General features: G+C 39.2%; 1 pseudogene across 1 annotated transcript; it reads right to left on the reverse strand.

Moving 5' to 3' along the window:
• Positions 1-22,496: 22,496 nt before the first annotated feature.
• On the reverse strand, positions 22,497-22,986 carry LOC308420904 (proteasome subunit alpha type-3-like; annotated as a pseudogene). Its single transcript has one exon. The product of its transcript is annotated as a proteasome subunit alpha type-3-like (transcript).
• Positions 22,987-26,785: the final 3,799 nt, after the last annotated feature.

Genomic DNA, 26,785 nt, shown 5'->3' on the forward strand with positions numbered 1-26,785 from the left:
GACCACACAGTGAAACCTTGTCTTGAAACCCAAAAACAAACAGACAACGAATTTAAATTTATTCCCATGACACATGTATGGAGGTCAGAGGACAACTTTGTGGAGTTACTTCTGAAGTCAGATCTTCAGACTTGCATGGTGGCCAAGCACTTTACCCAATGGCCTATCTCACCAGCATCCCAAAATATTGATTATAATGAGAAACTTAGTTATATTGGTAACCAAGAAAACAAACCAAATAACTGAATAACGTATCCCAAAAGAAAATTGGATCAAGGGTGTCAACTGTGGTGGGATGTGGTAGCATATACGTCATACTCTTAGCCCTTGAAAGGCTGAGACAAGGACTGCAAGTCATAATTTTTAAGGCTCAAACCTAATAAGAGCTTCACACAATAAGTTTAAAGCCAACCTGGGCTATAGCAAGGCGCTGTTTCGAAAGACAAAGAAATAAAATGAACAAACAAGAAAGCAACGCGATTTCTGATTTCACCATAATTCAATGAGCAGAAGAAATATTAAGAGTTCTTAAAACAGAACTATTCCCATCTAAAGTCCATATTAATCAGAATGCAGATTAGGAAGAGTTGTTTATTAATTATTTTGGTTTCATTTCTGTTTGGAATTAGTCACGTAGCAGTTTTGCTTTGCAACCTAAAAAGCAATGCTTGTACAATCAACTGTGAAGATGAATATCACGCAGGCACTGGCAGAGAGCTGATCTAAAGGGAGCTGGGATCAACTGTGAGAATTGTGCATTTTGTAAGTAGCTTGGGAACAACAAACAACTTATACCAAGGGTAATGCAGCAGAGTGAAAGTGACAGAAACTGGCCCATTGGTTCAAGTGTTCCCAACATATTAAAAAAAAAGAAAAAAACAAACAGAAATGAGAAATCCAAGTCTTTTCTATTTCCATTAAGGAAGTAAGCCAAGGTAAGTACAATTTCCTTAATATTTCATTTATTTTCCATCAGCCGTGGCTTCACAGGAACACTCTTACTATAATGTTCCTAAACTTCTCAGTGTATAACTAGAGATCATAGGCATTTTATTTTAGGTGGGGCATGCAATAAATTCGATGTAAGATGCATTTATCTACAATACAATTTTTCTACCATGTGCGAGACTGAGACCTTTTTGTTTTTAAACTTAAAAGCATCAGAGGTAAAAGGAAGCATCTCACCCTAAAACTGAAATTATTTCCCTGGAAAAGGAAGACTAATGCAGCACCTTTCCTGTATATATTATCAAACCGAGCAACGACTTTGACAGTAAGTGAAGTGCCTGCCTCATGTTCCTCTACTGTTCGGTCCTAGTCATTTGAAAACGTCTGTCAGGAAATCTACCAGTGATTCATCCACAAGTTGAGACATGGAAACAATAAGAATTTCAGAGTACTCGCTTGTATCAGCTTAGCTATCATTATGAAGATAATTTTTTTCTTTTTGCTCTGTAGCCATTTATTCAAATCAATTCAGTATACTGAGCAGTGGGGTAGGTACTCAATTCGTGGAAGCATGGTTATCAGTCACAGCATTCTGAATGGCTTAAGCTTTTCTGCAGTGCATAAAACCACGCCAATATTATTGTTCCTGTAAACTGGTTAAGATGTAAACCATGTTCCCAAGACCTTGAGGAAGATGTGACCAGCACATGGTATCGACAGTTTTGTGACCTGGTTTCTGCCTTGACCATGTTCCTTCTCTGTGACTCAAATGGGTTCTGCGATCTTTGCTCTTTTGTCTTTCAAGACTCAGCTCCAAGAATCAGCTTCAAGCCTACAAGTAAAACCTCCTCACACCATCTCTGAAGCACCGAGTCCTCCACTCAGAGCACCTGGACACCATCTTTCTCAGAGCTTGCCAGGCTATTTTTTGGGAGGTAGGCTTCAGATGGAAGCCACTGTTCGCAGGGTTGTATTAGACAGAGGTGAGCAGCCCGCTGTCCTTGTCTATAACAATGTGACTTATGGCAGAAGCTTGAAATAGAAATGGCTGCAGTTAGATACAGCTTGGGCAGGCAAAAATGGACTTTGTTTAGTCCATGGGAAGTTTCCAACGTCTCTAAGAAAAATCACATTTTTCAGGCTCCAAAAAATATTTGTAGCTCAGGCTGTTCTAAAACTCACTGTGTGTTCAGAGAGCTTCTACTTTCTAATCCCCCTTCCTCCACCTCACAAATGCTGAGTTTATAAGCAATTCCACTATGCCTGGCTAGAGAATCTAAAGGTTAACTTTATATTCAGGACTAGCTATATACACAAGCCTTTGATGAGCTTATTAATAGAAATTTATGGCCAAACAACACTAAAGTATGTCATTTGGTGCTAGGTCCATCATGTTTATTGAAGAAACTTAAAACATAATAGAAACTATTACTGATATAAAGAAAACCTTCTTTAAGTAATTGCAGAACCCCCCACATACCCACTTGTCTTTGATTTTGCTTTATTTTTAACAAGTCTCACTGTATAGCCCAGGCTAGCCAGACTGAGGCACTCCCGACTCAGTACCACCACACCTAGGGCATTAGTATCATAAGAAGATGGAGTGCTCAGCTGATGTGAGCGCAACATGCAAAGCTGCACTGGTTAGAGATGTTCACAGCAGGAGGCTGTGTACGTGAGAATCAACAAATGGCTTCTGACTGAAAGCCAGTCCATGGGTGAAGGAAACTAGTCAGAAGAGTGGGTCTCCTGTACTCGGAGTACAACTCTGAGTTGACTAATCTGTAAACAATGGAGTGGAAGCAAGGATTTGGTGGTGAGTCTGTAAAAAGACAAGAAAAAACAAAAACAAACACAAACAAACAAACAAAAAAACCAAACCTGTCAAGCTTCAGGGCTTAGTGGTCATCTTAAAAGAAAACCAAATTCTTTGCTGCTACATATACTGACCAAGCTGTTAGGAAGGATACTTTCCCCCCAAAGAAAAAAGGAAGAAGATAGAAGATTGCTTCTGTCACTTGCTGTTTCCAGTGTGACTCTTGATGTTTTGTTGGCCTTTTTCTTCATCTAAGTTGTGCAAAATAAGAACATAGTAGAATGTGTTGGGATCCTAGGGGTAAAGGGGGTGCGTGGAGGGGCGGTGGGAGGAGATGGGAATTAGGCAGGAGCCTTCCTAGACTCTAAGACACTGCAGTGTAGGTTCAAGTTAGTAAGAGGAGATGAGAAAACATCTCGCTGTACCTCTCCGGGTTTTCTTCCTTGCATATGAGCAAGAGTGTTCCAATGTCCTATGCTATGAGGGGTGGGGGTGGGGAGGTTAGGCAAAGCTTGGCACTGAGTTTTCTCTCACTCACACAGCTCATGAGCAAAAACACGAGAAGGGGAGACTCGACTGTGGGTTGGGATCTGGTGCTGTTGGGACATGGACAAGAGGCTTTTTGTCTCTCAGCCATTTCAGACTAAAAAAAGCAAAATGGTCTAAAATCTTGGGCTCATTAGAATGGTGGATGAAGATATTGTTCAGAAAAATGAGGCTCAAGAAATAAAAGCAATATGCTAAAAACAAAAACAAACAAACAACACCCCCTCCTCCGGGAGCAGGAGAGTGTGCTCTTTGGTAAAGAGTGTTTCCAGCTCTTGTCTGGGACCTGAGTTGGTTTCCAAGACCCTAGTCAGTGGCACCCAACTGTCTTAAACCCAGACAGTTTGACATGAGCTCTGACATCCTCTTCTGGATTTCTCTAAAACCTGAACATGTGTATGTACCCTTTCCCCATAGACACCTAAGAAATAAGATCAGTCTCAAGAAGAAGAAAAAAAAAAAAAAAACCCAAAAACAAAAAAGAAAGAAAAAATCTGGGTCATTGGCCAAGACTCAGGAAAGATTTAGAAACTGAGAATGTGACAGGGTCTTGGGAGAAATGACAAGGAGCTAGTGGGGGTTATCACTGCTTACTGCTGGGTAATGTAAACTGAGGGCTAAAAAGCCAAGAGGCCAGGATCACAAGGTCCCTAAAAGCAATCTTTTCTTCTAGGAACTACAGTGGAAAACCATAGTTTCCTTCCCCTTTGTCCCCTAGGAGTTTTGAAAACTTGATGGCAAAGGTATGTCTTTAAGTCTTTAAGTACCATTCAATCACCGGGGACTTTCCACAAGGCCTTACAAAAATGTAGATTACACTGTAAATAAAAAATGCTTTTTGATCCATAAAACATCGCTTATACTGAGCAAATTTCTTTATGATGTTTAACTTTGGTTCAGGTCCTGATTCTGAGAAGTGAAATTTGGTGGAGAGGGAAGGAAAAACAACAGGGAAAGAAGACAGACCTGTGGACCTGTAACAGCCTTTTAGAACACAATTAGACCTTGTTTACTCAACCTGGACGCCAAGCGTTCCCTTAGAAAACTCAAGTGATTCAGAAATTACTTTGAGAACCTAATAATAGTTCCCTGAAACCCGAGAGACAACTCTTCTTTTTAACTTTTGGGAACGTGCTTAATAAGAACGTATGGTTTTAATACACTGATTCTTAGTGAGGACATAGTTTTTAATTAGTACAAAACTCGAATAAGGCATTCTCCATTACTGGGTACAGTGTACAGCATTCAGAAACTTGTACTGACTGATTTGTTTTCAGATGTCACCACTGTACCTATAATTTAGTTTAATACCAGGTCACTGTGCTCCTCTCTTTATCTCTGTCTGTCTGTCTGTCTGCCTGTCTCTCTCCCTCTCCCTCTCCTCCTCCTTCCTCCACTCCCTCCCTCTCTCCCTCTCTCTCCCCTCTGTGTGTGTGTGTGTGTGTGTGTGTGTGTGTGTGTGTGTGTGTGCTTAAAGTTCCTCTCAATGGTTGCTTCACAGGGATTGTGAGTAATATAGCTAAAATCAGGGTCCATTTGAAGAATTAATAATCTTTCTTTACAAACATCAGGGCAAGGAAGGTTAACGTTCTAGGGCAGGACTTAATTTTGTGTTGTCAGAAATACTAGCTAAAGGTACAGGCTGTTAGCTTACAGTTATTTCAGTGTGTGTTTCAATACACACAGTGCTGTGTGTGTGTGTGTGTGTGTTTTATGTATGTATAGTGATAACGTGTGGGCAAGGACATATGCCATACATGTGGAAGACAAAGGTGGCCGTCCACATGCTCTGTCTCCTCTGTTGTTCTCTCTTGTTCTCAGATGAGCTCTCTCTCTGAACCTGGAACTTGGCTAGGCTGCTTGGCTGCTGAGCTTCAATCTTGTCCTTCCTCTCCCTTCCTAGCCCTGGGATTCCAGGTGGGCCATGACTCCTTTCTTACCGAGGTGCCAAGGATCTGAACTCAAGTCTGCATTCCTGCATAGCAGGCAGTTTGCTAACTGTTACCTGCCCTACCCTGAGTAAAAAAAGTTTTCATCTGCCGTTTCAGCAAGATAAATAAGAAAAAGGTCACAGGACAAGACATAGCCTTGCACTGAGAAATTAGCCTTGAAACGCGACCCAGTAATTTCCTAAGATCACATTCAAATGACCTGACCAATCTTTTCGGTTTTAGTTGTTCCAGTTCCTCATGTTGAAACATCCAGTGTCTGACTTAGGGATTCATGTCTTGGCAAAAGAGTCTAGTTTGTCTTGCATGACTGATTTGCCCAAAAGTAGGATGTCCGAGAAAGAATGTGTGCCAGGCCCTGCCCCATCAGTCTCAATCTCCATCAAAATCATCTTGTCTGTACAGGTGTTAGGACAAGAAGCTTTGTCTGAGAACACATACACACACACACACACACACACACACACACACACACACAAAAGAGTAAAAAAGAAACCTCACTCTATAGCTATCTAAAACTATTCTCTCATTAATAGGAGGGCTGGTTTTAGTCCCTCGCTTCATACTGAATTCCAGCAGGTTGACAGACAGAAAGAAGCAAGATTTTTTTCTTTTCTTTTTTTTAAATGGTTAGGATTTAAGTCTCCAAGATCTGGAGCATTTTGTTTGTCTGGGTGTCTAATCAGTACAAACCTCAGCCATCATATTAAAGCAGCTACTTCCATCCTTTGGTATCCGAAAGCACAACATACGTAATCCTTTATCTCTCCCAGAGCTATTAGCTCCTTGGCCTCTGGCTGGCCGATGTATATATCTATACTTATTGCATACAAAGTGCTCTCAACTGACTCCCGAGGTCTTTGATCAAACCAGCTAAACTTGATTTTCCAGATTTCTGAGAAGACAAGACCAACAACTAGCAGCTTTTCAAGTTGTGGCAAGCAATGGAGACCCCATGCTCCCTCACTGGCTTATCAGAATCAAAAGTAAACAGGGGGCCCGGTTCTCATTCAAATATGTAGCATCAGGAGCTTGCCTCCGCTCTCACAGTTGTAGCAGAAACAAGAAAAACAACCGTGGAAGTAAGAAAAAGGTTCCCTTGGTGGTAGATGCCAAACTAAATAATGACACCCAAAGCAAAAACATGCTTCACTGAAACTAAGCTTTAGTCAATTCAGCCTACTGAAAACAAAGCTTTTTTTGTGACTTCAAAAGTGAACATTGTACTTTGCTCTGGCAGCCATTTATATGTTTTTGAATGATCCGATTATGCACAAATCCCTGGCCTATGGGCCTTTCGGCACCTCATCTCGGGAGTGATTTGAAAACATGACTGAAACTTTCTGCACACAGAGCTTGGGAGTTTCTTTCCCCTAATCTCTTAAGGTGACAATGTTTTGACTCACGTCACTGTTCTCTTTCCTCTTTCCTCTACTCCCTGAAATATTTACAGGAGACCGACGACTATATTTCCTTGTTCTGGGGAACTCATTTCCCACCAACCCACCATCTTTCTTTGCTTTGATGTTCTCTTTCTGGTGACCTTGTCAAAGTCTCCCTTATGTATGTGTGTCTGCAGTCGCCATTTCTGTCATTTGTACAACCTGTGCTGAGAAGCTGATACAGGAAACTCAGAGATTTTGTTCTTTTATTTTTTAATACTAAATTTTTTATTGAACAGTGACATATGGGCTTGGCTAGTAAGTAGGTGGTTAAATTATCAGAGTATACATGTTTTTATTTTGAGAGTGTGTGAGCTTTGGGGAAGAGGTGGAAGCAGGCAATACTTTTCTCTGGCCCCCTTTTCTCTCGAGGGAGGTCAGGGATGGTGCACACACAGTCTTTGGAGGGAGGTCAGGGATGGTGCACACACAGTCTTTGGAGGGAGGTCAGGGATGGTGCACACATTGTCTTTGGAGGATGACAGTGCACAAGGGAATCTGGTGTCAGGTCCCAGCACAATTTCTAGTTGCCCTATTATTATTCTTTTCTTCTAAAATTGAAGGGATAACCCTACATTTGGATATATTTCAAAGTGCACTGTTGCATTCTATATTTCTAGAGTTTCTACAAACCTTAAGAAGGAAGCTTTTCTTCCTCCTCACAGGGTGCCACCCGGCAACTCTCGCTTGGTACTACACAGTGAGTTGGTTGGTACTTGCCTCCTGCATTAAGACAGAGCGAGCATGGGAAACAAGTACGGTAAATCCACAAGTGACCTGGACAGATGGATGCCAAAATTATAAGAAGATTCCCCAGGGATCTGCACAGTGCCTAGGTATAGCCAACCATACAGTCATCCAGTGCTAGGAGAGGCCAGCCCTGTAAAGCATCATTAGCCTTCTCTGAAAAGCCATCAGCACTGGGATCAAACTTTAAGGGAAACAGACAACTATATGGAGTGGCAGAAACTTCATGAAGGACTGTTGATCCTGTTCCTTATTGCATTTATGCTTATATATACAAGCACTCCCTCCCCGTGTGTGTGTGTGTGTGTGTGTGTGTGTGTGTGTGTGTGTGTGTGTGTATGTATGTGTGTCTATGTGAGTGTGTATACAACTGTACTCTGCTGTTTTCTCATACCACTCTGAGAACTTCTCACTTTCCTTTGCCCTGAAGTTTCACTATAGATGTTCCAGCTAGATAAGCTTGTTGACTAGTGCAGTTTCAGCTCCCTGTGATTCTCAAGTCCAAATCTGGAGAGGCGGTATTGCTCTTAGGATATCAGTGTCCTTTCTCAGATGCCTCCCACACAAGCTTCACAACAGGGTCACGAGATTTACACTTCTCTCTGCTCTGTGACCTGTGGTATGAGGAGAATCATTCTACCACCTTATTTAATCCAGATACTAAAAGCTCTCCTGACTCCTCTTCCCCCAAGTATCTAGTCAAAGCAGGGCCTATAGAGCATCCCTCTCCCAAGACTCTCTGTCTCCTGGTTTCACTGTACTTACTTTGGATACCGGGCACACAACTCAGTTCTATCTCCTAATGTCTTGCCTTCAGTGTTGGAGAGGGGACATTCTGAGCTATGATTCCACTCTCCTCTCTCCTTCAAGCAATCCAGGGCTTCTGCTTGGTTTTAGGACAGACTCTAAACCCTTGAGTATTACTAACAAAGCCTGTGTACTCCTGGATTCTTCCCCTCTACACTCTTATCTCTTCATCTCCACCATTTCTGTTTCAGCTACCGAGTATCTTTTAGATTGTTCAAACTCTCTTTTACCCCAGGATCCCCTTCATACAGCTTGTTGCTTTTTCCTGGTTATGAGTACAGGTTAGGATAACCTGCACATATCCTTTGGATGGGACTGCTGGTTTTTATTTTTTTAGGAGGCCTTTGAGTTGGTCACCCCATTGACAACACCTCTCACCATCCCCTTACAATGCCACAACACTGTATTTATTTCTGTGATAATTGCCCCTTCAGGAGTTTATGTTTTCATTTTCCCATAAGTTATTTTAGGACAGTGACTTGACAGTTACTTCATCTTCCATAAATATTTTAGGAGAAAGAATCCCACACAGACATATACCCAAAGAAGTTATGCTTCTACTAACAGACAAATACTTTGTCTATTTTTTTTCCATTCCACATCTCCAAATGTAGTTCTGGCAAAATCATGTTTAAACAAACAGAAAGACATCATGGAACTAATGGGACTTAATGATTCTTACAGATTACCTTTATTTATGTGTAAAATTACCTAGGTCCTGGGAGCAAAGTTTACTTCCTCATCCTTGCAGAGGAGTGTTTCATAAGCCCTACCCTGGCATCTTCTTTCTTCAGGCTTCTTAACTTTGGCTACTTTGATATATATGGTATGTATATCATATATATGTATATGTACATGTATGTATGTATGCATATATATATATATATATGCTTTGGGATTTGTTTGTTTTCATTTTAATTTTTTAGATGACTACTTACTTAGTTGAACAAATTTTTAATATTTAACAGCCACATAACATTTGACTTTATTCAGATGACTCTATAATATATTAATTTTATTGGACCATCTGCTTCTCAAGTATATGTTTAGTAATTTCTCGTATATTCTGCATATTGATTCTTAGTCATTCATATAACTTGTAAATTTCCTTTGATTTTTCTCATTTAGAAGTTAGCTGGGCCCTACATGCATGCATGTAGTCACCCTTAAGGGAAACTCTTTTGTGCAAGGAAGTATTTGAGAGGAAATTTCTTGGGAGTGCTGTTTGTAAAAGTACGTACTTAGAAGTGCATAGATGTATGTTTGTCCACTCGAGTTTGCTTAATCCTGAATGAGTCATTAAATTATGGTATGTTCACATAATGGAAATAAGGGCATAAATGATCTAACTGGTTCTACGTGTTCTCCCCTGACTTGGTGCCAGAGATTAGTGTGTTGAGTAGAACAGATAAAATAATATAGTATTTGAGGTCATTTAATTTTAATTTATATTTATGAGTAAGTACATAAGAGATGGATGTGTAAGATATAGGGTCTAAAGGGTGGGCCAAGCAGTCATGACTGTGTACTGATCGGAGTTCAGTTCCAGCACTGCTATCAGTTGGGTCACAGTTATCTGTTACTCCATGTCCAGGGAATCAGGTATCTCTGGCATTGTTGGGCCTCGTCAATCAAACCCACTATCAAACCCACATAATCCTTAAGAAACAAACCCAAAACTCCTGAAGAACATGAATAGAAGGTCATTCTTCCTCCCTAGGGAAGAAGACAGGATGAAGATAAGGAACTCAACTGGGCTGTGAAGGTCTTTTTAAAAGAGATTTGTGGAAAATGGAAAGACATTAGTACGTGATAAGTCTGACCTGTGGGCAAATGCATGCCGCTGATATTATTCTGTATTACTTGTATATGTTTGAATTATTTTCTAATTAAATAAAAGATAAAAACTTGACAAGCCAGGTATATCAGAACTTTCTTCCAGTCAAACTAACATATATATGTATGTATATATGTAACTTATAGGTACAGGAAAGAAATGAAAGGGGAAGGAAAAATTAAATATCTCCCTGGCTAGCTTGCCTTGGGAACAGTTGGAGGAGAATCACATCACTTGGAGGAATAGTCTTTGATTAAACATTTGTAAACCATTTGGTATTAACATATTATAGAAACTAGAAAAATTTATGTAGGCCAACTTGTCCTTTATTCTAGTCATAAGATAAACATGGGCCAGAAAAAAACTGAATGGTAAGTCAATTTTGATGATTTATATGAGAATATCTATATTCATTTATTCCAGACATTGAATATACTTGACATGGAAATATTTTTAGTTGCTATGACATCTAACTGTACTATGGTTATAAGTTTGAGTCCTACAGTTACAAAAGTTACACGAGTTTTGGTTAGGAAGCAAGGATTATGTTGGAAGTACAGAAATGTTACAATACAGACTTATGGGTATCCCATGAGTAAGACCTGTGAAATGGGTGTAATTATGGAGACCCTCAAAGAGGGACACTAGAATTAAATTGCTGCTACCTCCCACTAGTGCCTGCAGGACATCTTATTTGTTGGCTGATCAATATCGTTTTGGTTACATCTGTTTTTTATGGCTCTAATAAAGACTATCTCATTAGGTGGCCCAAGGCCAAGAGATAACTATGAAGATCTTCCATGAAGTTCTTACAAAAGGTGGCCTTAGGTCACTACCACTAAGGTTAGTCATTGTGCTTTTCCTCTGGGACTTTCTTCTAGTTATGGGCTAGCTTGTGGATCTGGAATGGACCATAATTTCACATCTTTGCGTTGGCAACACAGACAGAGATCGTAGTGAGAAATGACTCCAATAAAGATAAAGGAGGCAGCTGACTGAGACATGAAACATTGGTTCATGAGGTTTCCTACCTCAAGGGGCCTCACATTCCCCCAGCAAATGACAAAGGTCTCCAGATGCTGGCAGGCTTGATACCTCCTTTGACACGAGAAGAGGGTCCTCAGAAGGTATCATCAGGAGTGTTCCCTCCATCATATCAGCACTATAATAAGTTTTCTAGATTAGCTAATTGTATCTTCAAAAAGAATAAGGAGTGTTGTCATATAAGGTGACATATAAGAGTGGCAGTTTTCAGCTTGATGAGAAGAAGTAGCTAGACCCAGTTTAAATCAATTGATTAATTGATAGATAGATAGATAGACAGATAGATAGACAGATAAACAAGAGACAGAGCTCCACTGGTTACTACCAAGTGATTTCATTTTCCTTTCTACCTTCTCACATACTTATGCTTTCCTTTCCAATACTTAGGGAGGTTTTATTTAGGCAGTCATTTGTGTGACTGGTATTTGTTTGTTTTTCTTGCTAACCTGTAAATCTCATGAGATCAGAAACCGCATCTCTTTTATTATTTGCTTCATCTCAGAGCCCTGCCAGGATTCTAGTTTACATTATGAAGTTCAGCTCTAGTTTGTTGACTATGTTGTTGAGTGTGTGGATGAACAAGTGAGTGGATGAATATAAAGACAAAAGAACTGAGTGAAGAAAGGCTGAATTCAGTGTAGCTCACACCAAGGCCATGTGGGTTATTGGTGGAAAACTGTTGTAAAATAATGTAGAAGAAGCTTGTCGGTTTGTGTTAAGGCAATACATAATTGGACAGTGGAGAGGTAGGTGGGGAAAAAGGATGGAGGAGCAGAAGAGGAAGCAGTAGGCAGAGATTGACTGAGGCAAAGATGGAAGCTAACATGCATGTTTCTCTCGGTGCATCTCTAGCTTGATGAGTTTGTCATGATTATTTCTAAGGGTTTCTATGTGTCTAATTTATCTCATATAGATGGGCAGTTTATATCTTTTTCCATTGGTTGTAAGCTTATTGTGTAGAGGGTTTGTGGATTGAGAATTTAACATAAAAACCTGTTTTATAAGTTAATGGATGTGGAGTCATGTTTGTACCAGGTGGTGGAGGAAAATGAGTGAAAACAACATGCTGGAGCGGTCATAACCATCTACAACAGAAGCAGCAGGGGTGGTGGAGGGAACCATGCCTAAGGTTTTGGAGAAGACATGGAGCACCAAGTTAGAGATCCCCTCAGTACCATATGGTCCCGCTGGAGCCGGGACTGTCACATGATAAAAGGCTTACACGTTTTAATATTTGCTGCAACAAGTGGTCCCAAAAGATTACCACCTTTTAAATATTTACCACAACAGAAGCTCTTTAAGGACAAGGGCTCGGCAGGAACAGTGTGACATCATGATTAATGGCATGGCTTTGTGATGGCCGTGGTTCCTCACCTACTATGTGACCTCAGGTAGTTCAGTTCCTCACCCTTATTCACTGGTTTTCCCCCATTATACCATGAGAACAGAAACAGTAACACTTGATTATACAATCTTTTCTAAAAGGACTTTCTTTGGGGAGGGGTTATAGTAAGCAACAGTCAATTTTATGAGAAAAAATGGGTAGATCAATGGTGTCACTAATGGAGCAAAAAAAAAAAAAATGTAGAAAATATCATGGATGGGACCTAGTCTCCAAATCACTGTCAAGAGACAAGGTGTGGAGCAGATGTGCCTGAGGCCCAGGAAGAAGTGTCATGGTAGTAGGTGATCAAGACTTGCTTCTGAGTATAAAAAAGGAAGTCGTTTCTCAACATGTTGCTAGTTATATTTAGGAAATTTCAGTTTTCATGGTTCAGTCACATCTGAGTGTGACCCACACTCCTCGAGGGCCAAAGCTAGTCCTATCTAGGGAGAGACTTTGAACATGTCTCTTTCCAAATGAATACAGTCCGTACAAGCTTTTCAGGTTTGGGGATCTGGTAGTTTCCACATAATTTCTGTTTTGTAGTTGTTGGTCTTGCCTTTTACAGCTGATGTGAATGGCTGTTGAGATGACTCAGGATGGAAGGGCCTTGCGTCAGGGATGAGTGTCATCATACCCTTCTGTGTAAACATTTGCTCTAGATAACCTACTCTAGAGGGCATCACTGCCATTTTCCTGTGATATTGCAAACATGCTTCATGATATTCCCAGAATGGGAAGTAGGGAAATGTATCTATCACACAGAGTTCTGATGTTTGTTTGATCACCTATCTGTATTCCCTTTCCTTTGTGACATCATTACCATACAGATGGCTGATATATAGATGTCTCATATAATCTAAAATATTTTACATTTTGCTTGGGGTTGAAGGATAGACACATGAATTTTATGGTGACCATCCCTGACATTTTCATTAAAACTATAATTCCTTTTGTGGTTCAGAATAAACCAAGAACTCATTGCTTCTTAGTATACAACCAGTAAAGAAGTAAGTATAATCAGGCTTGAACTTTGACTATTGTTTCTGTGGTAAACGTATAGAAGTATTTTTTTTTTTTTAGATACAATCTTCCTTGAGCTTTTTTAAAACTTAAGTTGGATGTGTATGCAAGTAGCATGTAGATTTTTCTCTTCTTTTTCAGAGAGGTGATTTTATTTTTTACGAACTTATTTTTTAGTTTCTAGGAAAAAAAAAGCAAGTCCAGTACCTTCTCCCATTAAATTCATGTTTTATAGTTTGGTAAATTGCATAATGGTAGCTTATTAACTAGAGTCTGTTGTTTACATCATGTCTCGCCAAGTTGCCTGCTACAGTGGGGTTTGACAAAGGTATGTCCTATGTCTACTATTAAAGTTATATACAGAAGTTTTACTGTCCTACAGGTTTGAGTGTTTGAGCCTTACCCTTTTCATTGTTTCTTTTTTTTCTCCCAGACCCTCATTGGAATAATTTTACAGAGACTGAAAATGCACACATTATTTTACTAAGTAGAACAATTTCAGAAATATGATTAAAAACTAATGGGCAAGCTGTACTATTACTTCAAATTCTGCTGCTGAAAAATTGTTAAATAAAGACTGTTTAATTATTCAAAACTTATTTGTTATACTTAGGGTTTTTTGTGGCCATGGGGAGTATGTGTGTGTGTGTGTGTGTGTGTGTGTGAGAGTGTGTGTGTGTGTGTGTATGTGTATGTGTGTGTTGCATGTGTACAAGGTGGAATCTTACATGTTTGTGGTAGTGTGTGTACCTGGGCATAGACTAGAGGGACACATCAAATACTCAGGAGTATCAATCACTCTCTGCCTTATACCCTTGGGACAGTCTTTCACCGAACTAGGTTGGTCATCAGTAGCCACCACACTCCAGTGAGCTTTCTGTGTCTAGGTGACACAGCACAGCATTACAGGCACATACAGTTGTATCTGGTGTTTTACATGTGTGCTGGATTCATACTCAGATCTTCATGTTTGTACAGCAAATGCTTTTACCCAGTGAGCCACCTCTCTAGCCCTTTATTTTGTTAAGACAGGATGCTTCAGCCTCTCTGGTGTCGGGATTACAGGTGTATATTACACTGCTAGTTACTTTTATCCCTCACACTGCTAATTGCTTTTCTCATCTAGTTGTATCTCTAATACTAGAACTGTCCCTTAATCCTAAAAAATTACATGTCTAGAATAAGAAGTTTTTTTTTTTTTTATTTGTTTTGTACAGTCTTGTTTGAGATGGAGGCATCAGCATATCAGCTAAAGCTCATGAGAGTTCCACTCTTCACATCAGAATAGTGGCTGCCCCTGTTAGCCACACTTGTGTCCCCAGAGGCAGATGTAGCATCAAAGGTTTACTAAGTTTCTTGTTGTGTGGAACATTGTTTGACCTAAGCTATCAGGAGGAACTGGTTGATTGTGATTCTTCTTCCTCTTCTTCTTCTTCTTCTTCTTCTTCTTCTTCTTCTTCTTCTTCTTCTTCTTCTTCTTCTTCTTCTTCTTCTTCTTCTTTTCTTCTCCTCCTCCTCCTCCTCCTCCTCCTCCTCCTCCTCCTCCTCCTCCTCCTTCTTCTTCTTCTTTAATTTGGATTTTCATCTCTTTGCCAAGAACTTTGCCTGACTCTTGGAGAGGTACTGGGATAAGTTGTCATCCAGTCAGGGTTATAGCTTAGGAGTGGGCATCCCCCTTGCCCTAACATTGCCACAGTGAACTGAACAGCATGAAGTTGATGGCATAGAGAGCTTCTCTCCAGCCTTTACCAAAGGAACAGTAACGTTCAGTTCCAACAGTTTCTAAAACATAGTTTGCCTAATTTGAATGAATGTCACCTTTTCTAAAAATTTTATGAACTCCATTGCTTATTTTTAAGCCGTGACACTTGTTTTTGTATCTTATTCCTTAAGGAAAATAGAGTGTGTTGAATACATTATGAAGGCTACTCTTCTAATTAATGAAAAGGCTTGGCTGAGTTTAAAAAACAAGAAACTCTTTTCATATCCAAATTACTTTTAGAAGCTTCTATAAATTATTACCTTCTTGTGCATAAGAGGTGTCTTATGACTAAAGGCTGAGACAGCCCCCGTCATATTCTTTAACAATGACTCCTATGTTTCTTTTGGTAAACTCATAATGTTAATTACACTGTGCAACAGATGGAGCGCCTTCCATCCAGGACCTCAATGCACCTTGCAGATGTCATAAATCTTCAAAGCCCTTCCATAATGGAGGTAAGTATCTATGGTCACAGTTTTATAGGCAAAGAAGCACAAAGAAGGCGACTGTCTTCTTTTTAAAAGTGGAATACGCTTTGGTCAAAGACTTAGTCATCATTGGGAAAGTCGTGAAAACCCATGAATATTTACTGAAAGGATAACTGAGCGAGGCGTCTCATTGGCAACCTTGGCTTATCTTGCGAGGGAACACCTGGGAAATATTATTTGAAAAGTCACAGAGTAATAAATCCAAAAGTTACCTGCTGATAATTAACTTTACAGTGTGAAAAATGGCTCATCAGAGTGATCATTTTGAAAATGAAAATGGCCAAACCTCCTCCTCCTCCTCCTCCTCCTTCATCACTGTTACTACCATTGTTATCACTCTCCTTTTTCTCTGCTTCTGTCTGTCTGTAGCTGTTTCTGATAGTTTCAGTCTCAGTCTCCGCCTCTCTGTCTCCATCTGTCTCTGCTTCTCTCACCCCCCCCCCACACACCCCGGGACTGTGCTGAAGGAGGCAGAGGCAGGAGAAATAATAGAGCCAAGAATTTGAGAAGAATTGGTAGAATGAGATCTTGTCTAAAATAAAACTGCCAACCCCAATCAAAAGAAAGAATCCTAAGCCTCAAGGGCAGTAGGTGGATTGGAAGAAAGAGAAGGAGAGAGGGAGGGAACTAGAGAGGCCATAGGTATTTTGGTAATCCTCATAAAAGAAGGATTATTAATGAAAACACCACATTGTTTTAAACCATTACTGATAACCTAGAACTTATTGAATTTTTATGTATTTCGAATGTGTCAATTCATTTTCTAACCACTTAATTTAAAACAATGCTTGGATCTATTTCTAAGATGGTTGTTCCTGTGTTTTACGTACTTTTTCTTTCTTTGGAAGTTAGAATGATAATATTCACTTCAGATCATGTGGCCTACTTTAAAAGTCACACAATAAAACTATATTAAATAAATCTTTATGTCACCTTCTAATTGTTGGGTGTTTAGTGACAACTGATAGCTCACATGAGAATTTTTTGGGTGTCACTGGATGTTAGTAACCATTTTTTGTTTTTTATTCCAAAGATAGTAAAGGGAAGGCCTTTGGTTGTTCAGGGAGTGGGCCAGGGCCTTGTAAAAGACTTTTCTTGGCTCTTAGTTATCAAGTTGTTAAATGCTCCTAGTAGACCCTTACTTTTAACAATGGAGTCAGCCTGGTTAAACTGTGCTAGGCTCCAACAGAAGAAGCATCTCTAGAATTGCCTGCTGTTTGTTGCTAACATCTGTCCTGTTGGCTTTTCATCTCCTACCCTTGCTCAGATGAGATCCCATATGCTAATGATTTCTTACCACTATTTGTAAAGGAAATTAACCATACAGCTCCCCATTGACTTGTTTCTCTCTGTGCGTACTGGGGTCTTTGAAAGGTTGTACTGTGGAATTTGTACTGTGAGTTGAATATTAATAAGATAAGAAGGAACAAGTTTCTCTTTTCCTTTGGAGTCTTAAACTGCCAGCCTAGGCAAGAAAGGCAGCTTAGAAGTGTCGGCCTAGAGTTCCTGGCTCTGCTCTTTGTTTCTTGTTAGTACCTCATGGTAACTGAGCAATTACTTTATGACAGTTCAGATTTAAGTAAAGTGAGAAAGACCTTGGAGTCGTTTTTTTCTGGAGTTATATGCTTTGCTTTGCTACAACCACTAAATTTTAGCCTTTCTTATGCCTTCTCTTTGAAGTGATGGTAGGGGTTAGGAGGTGGTATTTAGAGCATTTTAGGTTCCTAAAGATACTTTGATATGCTTTTTAAATTCCTGAATATTCTAAGTACAGTTGTGTGTTTCTATAGTCTTTTATTTTCTGATTGTCTCTAGCCTTCCCCTTTTTTTTCAGGTTCTTATCTTCCATGCAAACCAAGAAGGGAAAAGAGTCTACTGAAAATTGTCCTAGGTTGGTACATAAATGACACAAAGAGGGAGCTGAGACAAGTAGGTGCACTTGTGACTTTTTTTGTTCTGTCTTTCAGCTAATTGATAAATAAATCCAGATGTATCTCTTCAATCAGGGAATAGTAGAGTTTTCACTCTTCCATTTTCTCTCACAGGGAATACCGAAGTGTCTGACAGCACTTTGCAAATTAAATGGATCACTCGAAGGATCCTTTGATAAAGAAACAGGCATGCTAACATGAACCACACAAATCTATAATCATCCATAGTCTCTCTAGTAACTGAAGGTGTGGCATCAACTTCTAGCCCTTGCATTCTGAGTTCAGGTGGTTCAACACACAGCAAGGGGCTTCTACTGTGGGCCACAGGTGAGGCTGCCTAAATATCATAATATAAATGAGAAAAGAGGACAATGGGGAAATTGAGTTAGTTTTCCTGGCCACTTGCTTCAGTTTTTAAGCCATTACTAATTAGAATTCTATTTTCCTGTTAGCAGTGTTAGAAGTTTCACACTTTTGAAACCCTAGCCCTTGGAAGACAAAGGCAGATAACCTCATTGTAAGTTCAAGGCCAGCATAGAGTGTCTAATAAATTTTCAGACAATGAGGACTATGTAGTCCTTGCTTACGATGTAGTAAGCTTGTGTACTATGTAGTAATATCTTGTTTCTGAGAGAAAACAGATCGGCTGGAGAGAGAGCTCAGGCAGTGCAGAACCTGACCTGCAAGCTCCAAGACCTGAGTTTGATCTTCAGAAGTTGTGTTAAGAAGCCAGGCGTGGGGGCATGCATTTATAATCCCAGAATGCATTTAATCTGCAGGTTGACGAGGGACCCATCACAAAGAACAAGGTAGTCAATGCTTAAGGAAGACTGATACCCAGTGTCCCCTTGCCTTCCCACACATGTGCATGCCTGCCTGGATATTCATATGAACTCACATAAAAAGCCCTCATTCTCAAAGAATTAGGTTTTCCATATATTGTGTTGTATAGCTAGAAAAAAAATGCATAAAATGCACCATTTCCACAATTTATTTATTCCAGCGTTATTTATTCCAGTGTTATTACTGCTCAAATATGGTGATGGTTTCAAAAACCATTGTTACAAGTGAATTGTGATTCAATTTATTTCTACTAATAAATAAAGCATAAATCTTACTTGCCAAAGCTCCTGAAGTTATTCAGTTGCTGAAAGCCTTTTTGTGGTGATATTAACTTAATCTCTTGTCATATGTAATGCATGGTCCCTGGTCCTAAGAAGAATCATAAACTAGACTGTCGGGGACAATGTGCAATGTTAAGAGCTAATGTGGAATGTTACTCGCACAGGATGATGACATTGCCAGCAACCAACAGGCTGCCTTTCTGTGCCTTATTCTCAGTTGTTTTTATTTGTCTACCACACCCTAGTTTCCATGGAAAAAATACTATATAACATTCCTACTTGCTTTTTCATTGTAATTCTTAGGCAGCCTTGAGACAGAGTTGATAATCAATATAATTCTTATGATTCCTATTTAGTAGATACAGAAACTTGAAGTTTCTGGGAAGTTCAAGGACAGGCAAAAGCAAGGATGAGATTGAGTCTCCAGTCTCCCATGTTGTTTGTCTTTTCGCCGAGTGCTTTCCTTGAGGTAGGGCTATTTGAGCATTTCGATGAAAATGCTATAAACCATTTTATTGTAATACCATTACAAAGAAGTAGGAGGGGAAGTTAAAACACATCTCACTCACACAGTTTCACTTTGCAGCTTGCTGTTGATACATATGCAGCGTCTTCAGATGCAGTTATGCCACACCAATAGGTCTGTGTCCATTAGGTTTGATGGTTTTATTAACTGTATGAATGCCTTATGATGAGAATTTTGTCCTTTCCTGAGCACACTATCTCCAATTCCACCATCTACTCACTGTTTCTGGTTTTGTTGGTTAGGCTTCGGTTCTTGAACCCATTTCTGACTCGCTTACATTTTTAATATCATCAGCACTAAGTACTGACAACTGCTTAGCATCTGTGCTCTGTACATACTTGCTGAAGAACGGGAGTAAATGATTGCTTCCCTCAGGTACAGAGAGACCCAAGTATTAATGACACAGGGGACAGTAGATACTCTGCTTGCTTGCTGTCCTTCCTCTTTTCCTTTGAGGTTCTTTGTTGCGGAAAATATTATTTAGCGGTTTCTACCACACCTTAGATCATTTAGTTCCTAAACAAAAGACACAAAACCTTTATATTTATAATAAGCCTTAAAGTATTAGAGCTAGGCAGATATTAACCCTCTATGCCATGTTGTCTACTTCCTTGTTAATAACACTGATATATGACTTGCCATGTTCAGCCTGGAACATTCTTGTTCAAATAGGCTAGTCATTATGGCCATGTGTTCATGATCCACCTACCCCACGGTGACTTCTTCCTTCTTCCTCTTCCCCCTTTTCTCCCTTGTGGTCCCTACCTCAGACCCTGAGGAACTCTGCCCAGCTACAGGCTGTAGGCATCATTATTACCCTATCAGGGAAAACTTGCCGGGGGTGGGGGATAGGTTTGTAGGTTGATGTCAAGATGATATGTGATTGGACAGTAGAGAATGGGTGGGAACAAAGTTTTAGAAAGGTGAGAGAGAGGAAAAGCAGCAGAATCAAAATGGAAGATGACGATAACTCATCTCCATCTGTGAAGTTCTGAGTAGCCATAGGTAGTTATGTATACATTCTAAGGGATGGATTTTTATAGATCAATTTATCTTATGTAGGTGGGCGGTTTATATCTTTGTCAACTGGTTTTAAGCTCATTGCGCGGATGGACTGTGGATTGAGAATTTAACATGTTCTAGAGCTTTAATTTTTACCAGGCTGCAGGGGATGTGGGTAGAATTCCCACAGACCTGTGACAAAGAAGCATCTAGGGCACACAGATAGACTCTGTGGTTCATAGACCATGCGGCACCAAGCGTGGAGTGAGAAGCCAGGGAACTAGTAGATGCTCTTTATTTTTACTGAAACAAGGTTTATACAACAAAACAAAGTATACCTGAGGATCTACTTGTTGTGGAACAACCAAATCCTGGGGTATAGAACTTAACATTTGAACACAAGCAGCATTAGACCAACTTACTACACTTTCTGGTGGCTATGCCTGGGTTTTTTTTGGTTTTTTTTTTTGTTTGTTTGTTTTTTTGTTTTTTTTTTTTTTACTTTCTAGTAGCATAACTGGTAATTGAAAGTATAACTAAACCTGTGCCTCGCATGTATTCCTCTGTTAGTGATATCCTGATTCAGTAAGTGTTGGTGGGATAAGAGGAATAGGAAAGGTGGATAGAGAAGAGAATTCCTACACACTTGCTCCATTCCTTTATAGGTTAGAAAGTTCTAGACACTTCACCCTAATGAAGCTGTTAATTTCACTGAGTGTCCTCAACACACAGAACCAAAACAGCAATTTGTTCATCTCAAAGAGCCATTGAGGTGGAGAGATTATTCAAACCTACTGTTATTTCTGCTTTACCCAGACTGTCCAGAGAGCTGCATAAAGCATCGGTAAAAATTAGGAAGGAGGAAGGAAAGGGAACCACAGTCACTAACAGCATCATTGACAGCCAGACAGAACCATGATGTACAAAGTAGAGAAAACCCAGAATCCCAGATTTTTGAGGTAACTTCCCTTATGTGATTACTTTTGTTTGATCTATGTGGCCTTCTTCTTCCAATCTGCCAGGTGGGTAAAACTTTTCTAGACCAAACTCAACTCACATTATGTTATGAGAACACATTTTGAAAGAGATTAAGAACAAAGAATGATAACTTTTAAACTAAATACTTTAATAGCACTTATATATGGTAAAATGTATTTTATCAGTTATTCTCAACAGTTCTTCATATAGCACCTATAATTAACTTTATGCAACGATATGGAGGCACAAAATAAGCAATTGGTCTCTATATATTCTATTCAAATACTATTGAGTTAACCATAGAAACCTTTAATATTATCATGGGCATTATACATATAATAAAATAAGTATTTTATTATGTTATATTTTTTTGTTTATAATATAATTTGTAATTTATATAATAAATATTGTGATATTAAAACATATTTTGTTATAAATATCATATTTTATTATGTGTCATCTCCATGATAATATTAAGGGTTTCTACAGTTAATTCAATAGAATTTGAACAGAGTCTATAGAGGATAATTTTGCTCATTTTGTGTCTTCTATATATCACAGATATAATATGTAATACATTAATAATATATAATACATATTAATAATATATACCATATAATTAATTATAATATTAATGCATTAATCAATAATACATTATTAATATTAATCATTAACCTGTATAATAGTAATAATTACTAAATATATTATTAAATGTTAAATTATTATATATAGTTATAAACCTACTGGGGTTTCTTTTTAATAGCTGACATACTGGTATTATCTAACATCTCCCAATACAATAGTGGAGGAGGTGGAGCTTGGATGGGAGTGGTGGGTGGTAATACAATCAGAGGAAAGAGCTCCACCTACTGATTGCTATGCCACTTCCCACAATACCCCTTAAGGCCAGCCTAATACATAGTGGATCACATACAATCTGTTCACTTTGAAAAATAAATGTCATTATCCAGACTATCAGTATGCGTGTATGGCAAGCCCACTTACTGAGTACTTGTTTTTCTTTCTTTTGTTTTTTATAAGACAAAATTTAATGAAAACTGGTCAGTGCGTGTATATAATCCATGGTGCTAGCCATATGCAGCTGTCACAGAACTATAAACCAAGGGATGGTGAAGAAAGTGTTATGTAGTGTCATCATCTGATTCATCTTCTTTCTTCAAAGATCCCTTGGAATCTTTCTCTCCTTCCTCCCTTACATCTTTGGGAACAATTTTATATCTTCCTTTAGTTAATTCACCAACCCAGCTGAGCTCTAGTTCAAAAGCTTTATCCTTAACTTCAATGTATACTATGTAAATTATTTTGCAACTTCCTCTGAAGCTTTTCTATTTCTGTCTTTGCAGCTTGCCTGGCTTTGTCAATGGCATGGTCTCCGTAACCATATGAAACACCTGATGGGCCCAACATACAGAGCTGTGCACCATCATTCCCACTGTAAGACCCCAACAAGAACCTGCAGCCAAAAGGTCTACCGGCTCTGTAGAGTGCACAGGTGTGTACAAGATGTTTTAGAGGAATGTTATAGCTAAAGTTAAACCTAAAGTTGGACGCTTCTTCTCTTACTATGTCTGCTAATGAACATGCATCTGCCAACAAACCTGCCATTGCCATTCCAACATGTCAATCAACACTAAAAAGATATTCATTGTAGCCTTCTTCATAAAGTTGGGAAAAGACTAGTTTTTCTACCCCTGACACAGCAACACCTTCACATCTGATCCCAATAGCTGTACTACTGTTTTCCACAGCCTTCATGGCATATTCAGCTTGAAAAACTCTTCCAATCAGGAGAGAATGTAGAGACTCCCGGTGCCAATGGAGCTCCTGGTACCGACCCCTGTTTTTTATCCAATAGTTCCAATACTACTTCATTAATAGCGGTTAAAAGCAGAGTCAAAACTTTCTAAGAAAATCGATGCATCTAGAGAATATCATCTTGAGTGAGGTAACCCAGTCACAAAGAACAGACATAATATGCAGTCACTGATAATTGGATACTAACCCCCAGAAAGCTCTGAACACCCCATAAACAACTCACAGACTATATGAAGTTCAAGAAAAACAAAGCCAAAAAAAAAAAAAAAAAAAAAAAAAAAAAGAAAAGAAAAGAAAAGAAAAGAAAGACTCAGTCCTTTTTAGGAAAAAAAATGTATAGAACCCTCTCAGAGTGTGGTACACCTGGTCCTTAAATCACTAATAATCCAAGAGCTAAGAATATAGCCATGTGGCAATTTTTGGTATTCAAAGATCATTATGCTTAATCTATACTCACCAAGACAACTGTTTCTATGTTATGTTCTGTCCTACATGTACTTTATGCTTACGGTAACTAGTGGGATTTCAATGCATGTTATCAAACCTCTAAAAGAATTAAGTACTGACAAAAATATTCATATAGTGTTATGTCAAAATGCCTTTAAAAATCTGTATATGTGTTCCTCTTTTTGTAAAATAAAGTTGTAAGAGAGAGAGAGAGAGAGAAAAAAAAAGCAGAGTCAAAGTCTGAACCATAAAGGTTAGGGCCAGGATCTTTTATTTTTCAGATGTATGGGAAATTTGCATAATATCCCAAGTCTTCAATTCTCCATGTGTGACAGAGGGTTTCAATAATATCTGCATCACTGGACGATTCTGAGGATTTGTTAAGTCAGTGTTTGTAAGGAATTTAACATTCAAAAGGAAGAAGACATGCATAAGGATGCTGAAGATGACAAGAAGTTGTCATGGCACTCTTAAAGTGACCAAGTTCACAGTTGACTATTGTGGATTGATGTTAAGGTGATATATAATTGGGCAGTGAAGAGGTTGGCAGAGGAGAAAAATCTAGGAAAACAGATGAGGAGGAGATTCTGGGAGAGAATCAAGATGGAGCTCAAGAAGGAAATTCTAGGTCCAGTGGTCGTAATTGGCAATAGGTAGATATGAATACTTTTAAGGGATTCTATAGGTCTTTTTATCTCCTATAGAAGGGCAGTTCGTATCATTGTCTATTGGATGTAATCTTATTGTGTAGAGGGGTTGGAGATTGAGAATTTAATATATAAACCTGCTTGAAAAGATACCTGGCTTTGGAGTAATTTTTGTGCTGTGTGTAGTGGAAAGAGGCGGTCATAACCACCCGGGACAGAAGCTGCAGGGCAGGTGGAGTGAAGCGCCTGGAGAGGAAACAGCCTAGAGAGGGAGGCATGTGGACTGTGTGACAGAGTTTGTGTGCTCAGCTCCACACTAGAATGGCATCCGTGGAGTGAGACAGTGGGAGGGGGGAGTGGTGGTAAAATGTTAAGCCATCATATTTACTGAAACAGACTATGGAAGACATCAATGCCTCTGCTCCTGGGCCCTGGCTGGCACAGCACATGACCTACAATGATGACCTGTGATCTAAAAGCACCGAAGATATGGGGTGTGTTTATTTGTAGGGATAATGATGTAGTATTTGAATAAAATCAAGTTTGGTCTTTTCCTCAAGGTTATCTTGGTTTCTTAATCATTGTCTTTCCATTCCCTTAGGTTCTTCCAGCATCGGTCCAAGAATTGCCATGAAAAACTGCAATAATAATTACAGGTTATGATTATCCTGAGACATTTCTCATTGTATTTTATATGTTATTTTAAGGGCCCCTCACAAGCAAATTTCCCATTTCAAGGTTCTGTTTCAACACAATTACTAAAATGACTCACTGAACTCCTGATACAAAGGCACGCATGACAATGACAATCCATACTTGAAGAGGTTCCTGGGCGTGTTCCCCATGCAGGAAGTCTACCAAAAGACAGCGTGATTCTGAGCATGGTTCAAATGGCTCACACTGCTGAGGCAATGGCTTTAGGAGTATTGGAAGAATTTTGAATTTGGGTGGAAGGTGAGACACATTTTCTCTGGTTGACTGATGATTCATGTCTGAGAAAATCAAATAGTCTAAAAGGAACAGTAATTTCAAGCCAGAGTTGAGCAAGAGACATAAAGAGGATGTAAGCACACTGCTTCATATTTCTCCTAAAGTGAACATATGTTAATTTTACAACATAGGAGCTGGAGTAAAATTTCTGACATATGATGACTAATAATTATATTATTAGTAATATTTGATCTTCCTATATTTTACACAGGATTTAAAAAGTATATCAAAGAACTTGGGAGAAACAAAGACACTAGAAATGTTGGGAAACAAAAACAGTTAAAGAATTGTGGGAAATGCAACTGGAGGGATAAAACAATTATGAGTAATTGTAGATTTTCCAATCCTATGGAATGCCATTTGTTGAAGAACTAAGTAGTTGGTCGTTGTTCCCATAGAGATCAGAAAGAGAAATGGCCTGAAGTTCTCATAAGAAATCTTATACTCACATAGGAAAAAGAACATCTTCATTAAGCTGGAGAACTTACCAGTTGTGAATCTTTGCTTCAGGAAATCTGTAAAAGCCAAAGAAATAAGCCTTGGGTAATCTGCGGCATTGGGTTGGAGCAGAAGGCTTAACTGGGATTCCTCTGGGTCTCATCTGGTACTTAGATTCCATGATTGCATAAATAAGAATTTGTCCACAAAGCAGGAAAAGGAGCAGACAGCACAATCAGGCACGGTCCACTTAGCAATACAGTTGCTGGTGATAAGCAAAGCTCAGCATGAACTTTAGTGTGGAGGTACAATGCGTAGCTACAGTCTTGTAAATGCCTTGAGAGACTGGTCAGGCACTCATGTCAACTCAGCAAAGACTTATGGGGATTTGTGATTATTCTGACTGCATATGTATACTGTTCTAAACACAATCCATTGTGTAATAAATACATTCATGGGATGGAATTGTCAGAAATGGACAGTCTAGTGAGGTGGGGATGGTTTCCTGATGGTGAAACCAAAATCTACCACAGTTTCATGGGAAAGATGATAACGTATCTCTCAGTATTTTTAAACTAATATCTTCATTTTAAAAGATTTATTTTGTTATTCCTAAATTATGTGTGTGTGTGTGCATCTTGGGGGGGTGCTTGTCAGAGGTTTGGATCCCCCGAAGCTGGAGTTGCAGGTAGTTATGAATCATCAGATGTGAGTTCTGGGAATCAAACTCAAGTCCCCTGAAAGTGCAGGATATTCTTTTAACCATGGAACCACCACCTTGACCCCAAAGTCTTTATTTTTAAAAGTTAACAATCTGTTATGGCTTGAAGTCTGAAATCTGCCTCTCCCCCATTTATATGTTTGAACCCTTGGCCCCTGTCTGATAGTATTGTTCTGGGAGGTCATAGAACCTTTGGGGGGCATAGTGGCTAGCTAGTTGATGTGGCCCTCTTGGCCAAGCCTTGAGCTTATGTCTGCCTCTGATTCCTCACTAAGCTCTGGGCTTCCTGGTCTATCAAGCTGCAAAAAGCTGCTTCCACAAGCTCCCAGCATCACTGATGGAGCTTCCCAGA

The sequence above is a fragment of the Micromys minutus genome, assembly GCF_963924665.1.
Source record: "Micromys minutus genome assembly, chromosome: 5".
In the NCBI taxonomy this organism is placed as follows: domain Eukaryota; kingdom Metazoa; phylum Chordata; class Mammalia; order Rodentia; family Muridae; genus Micromys; species Micromys minutus.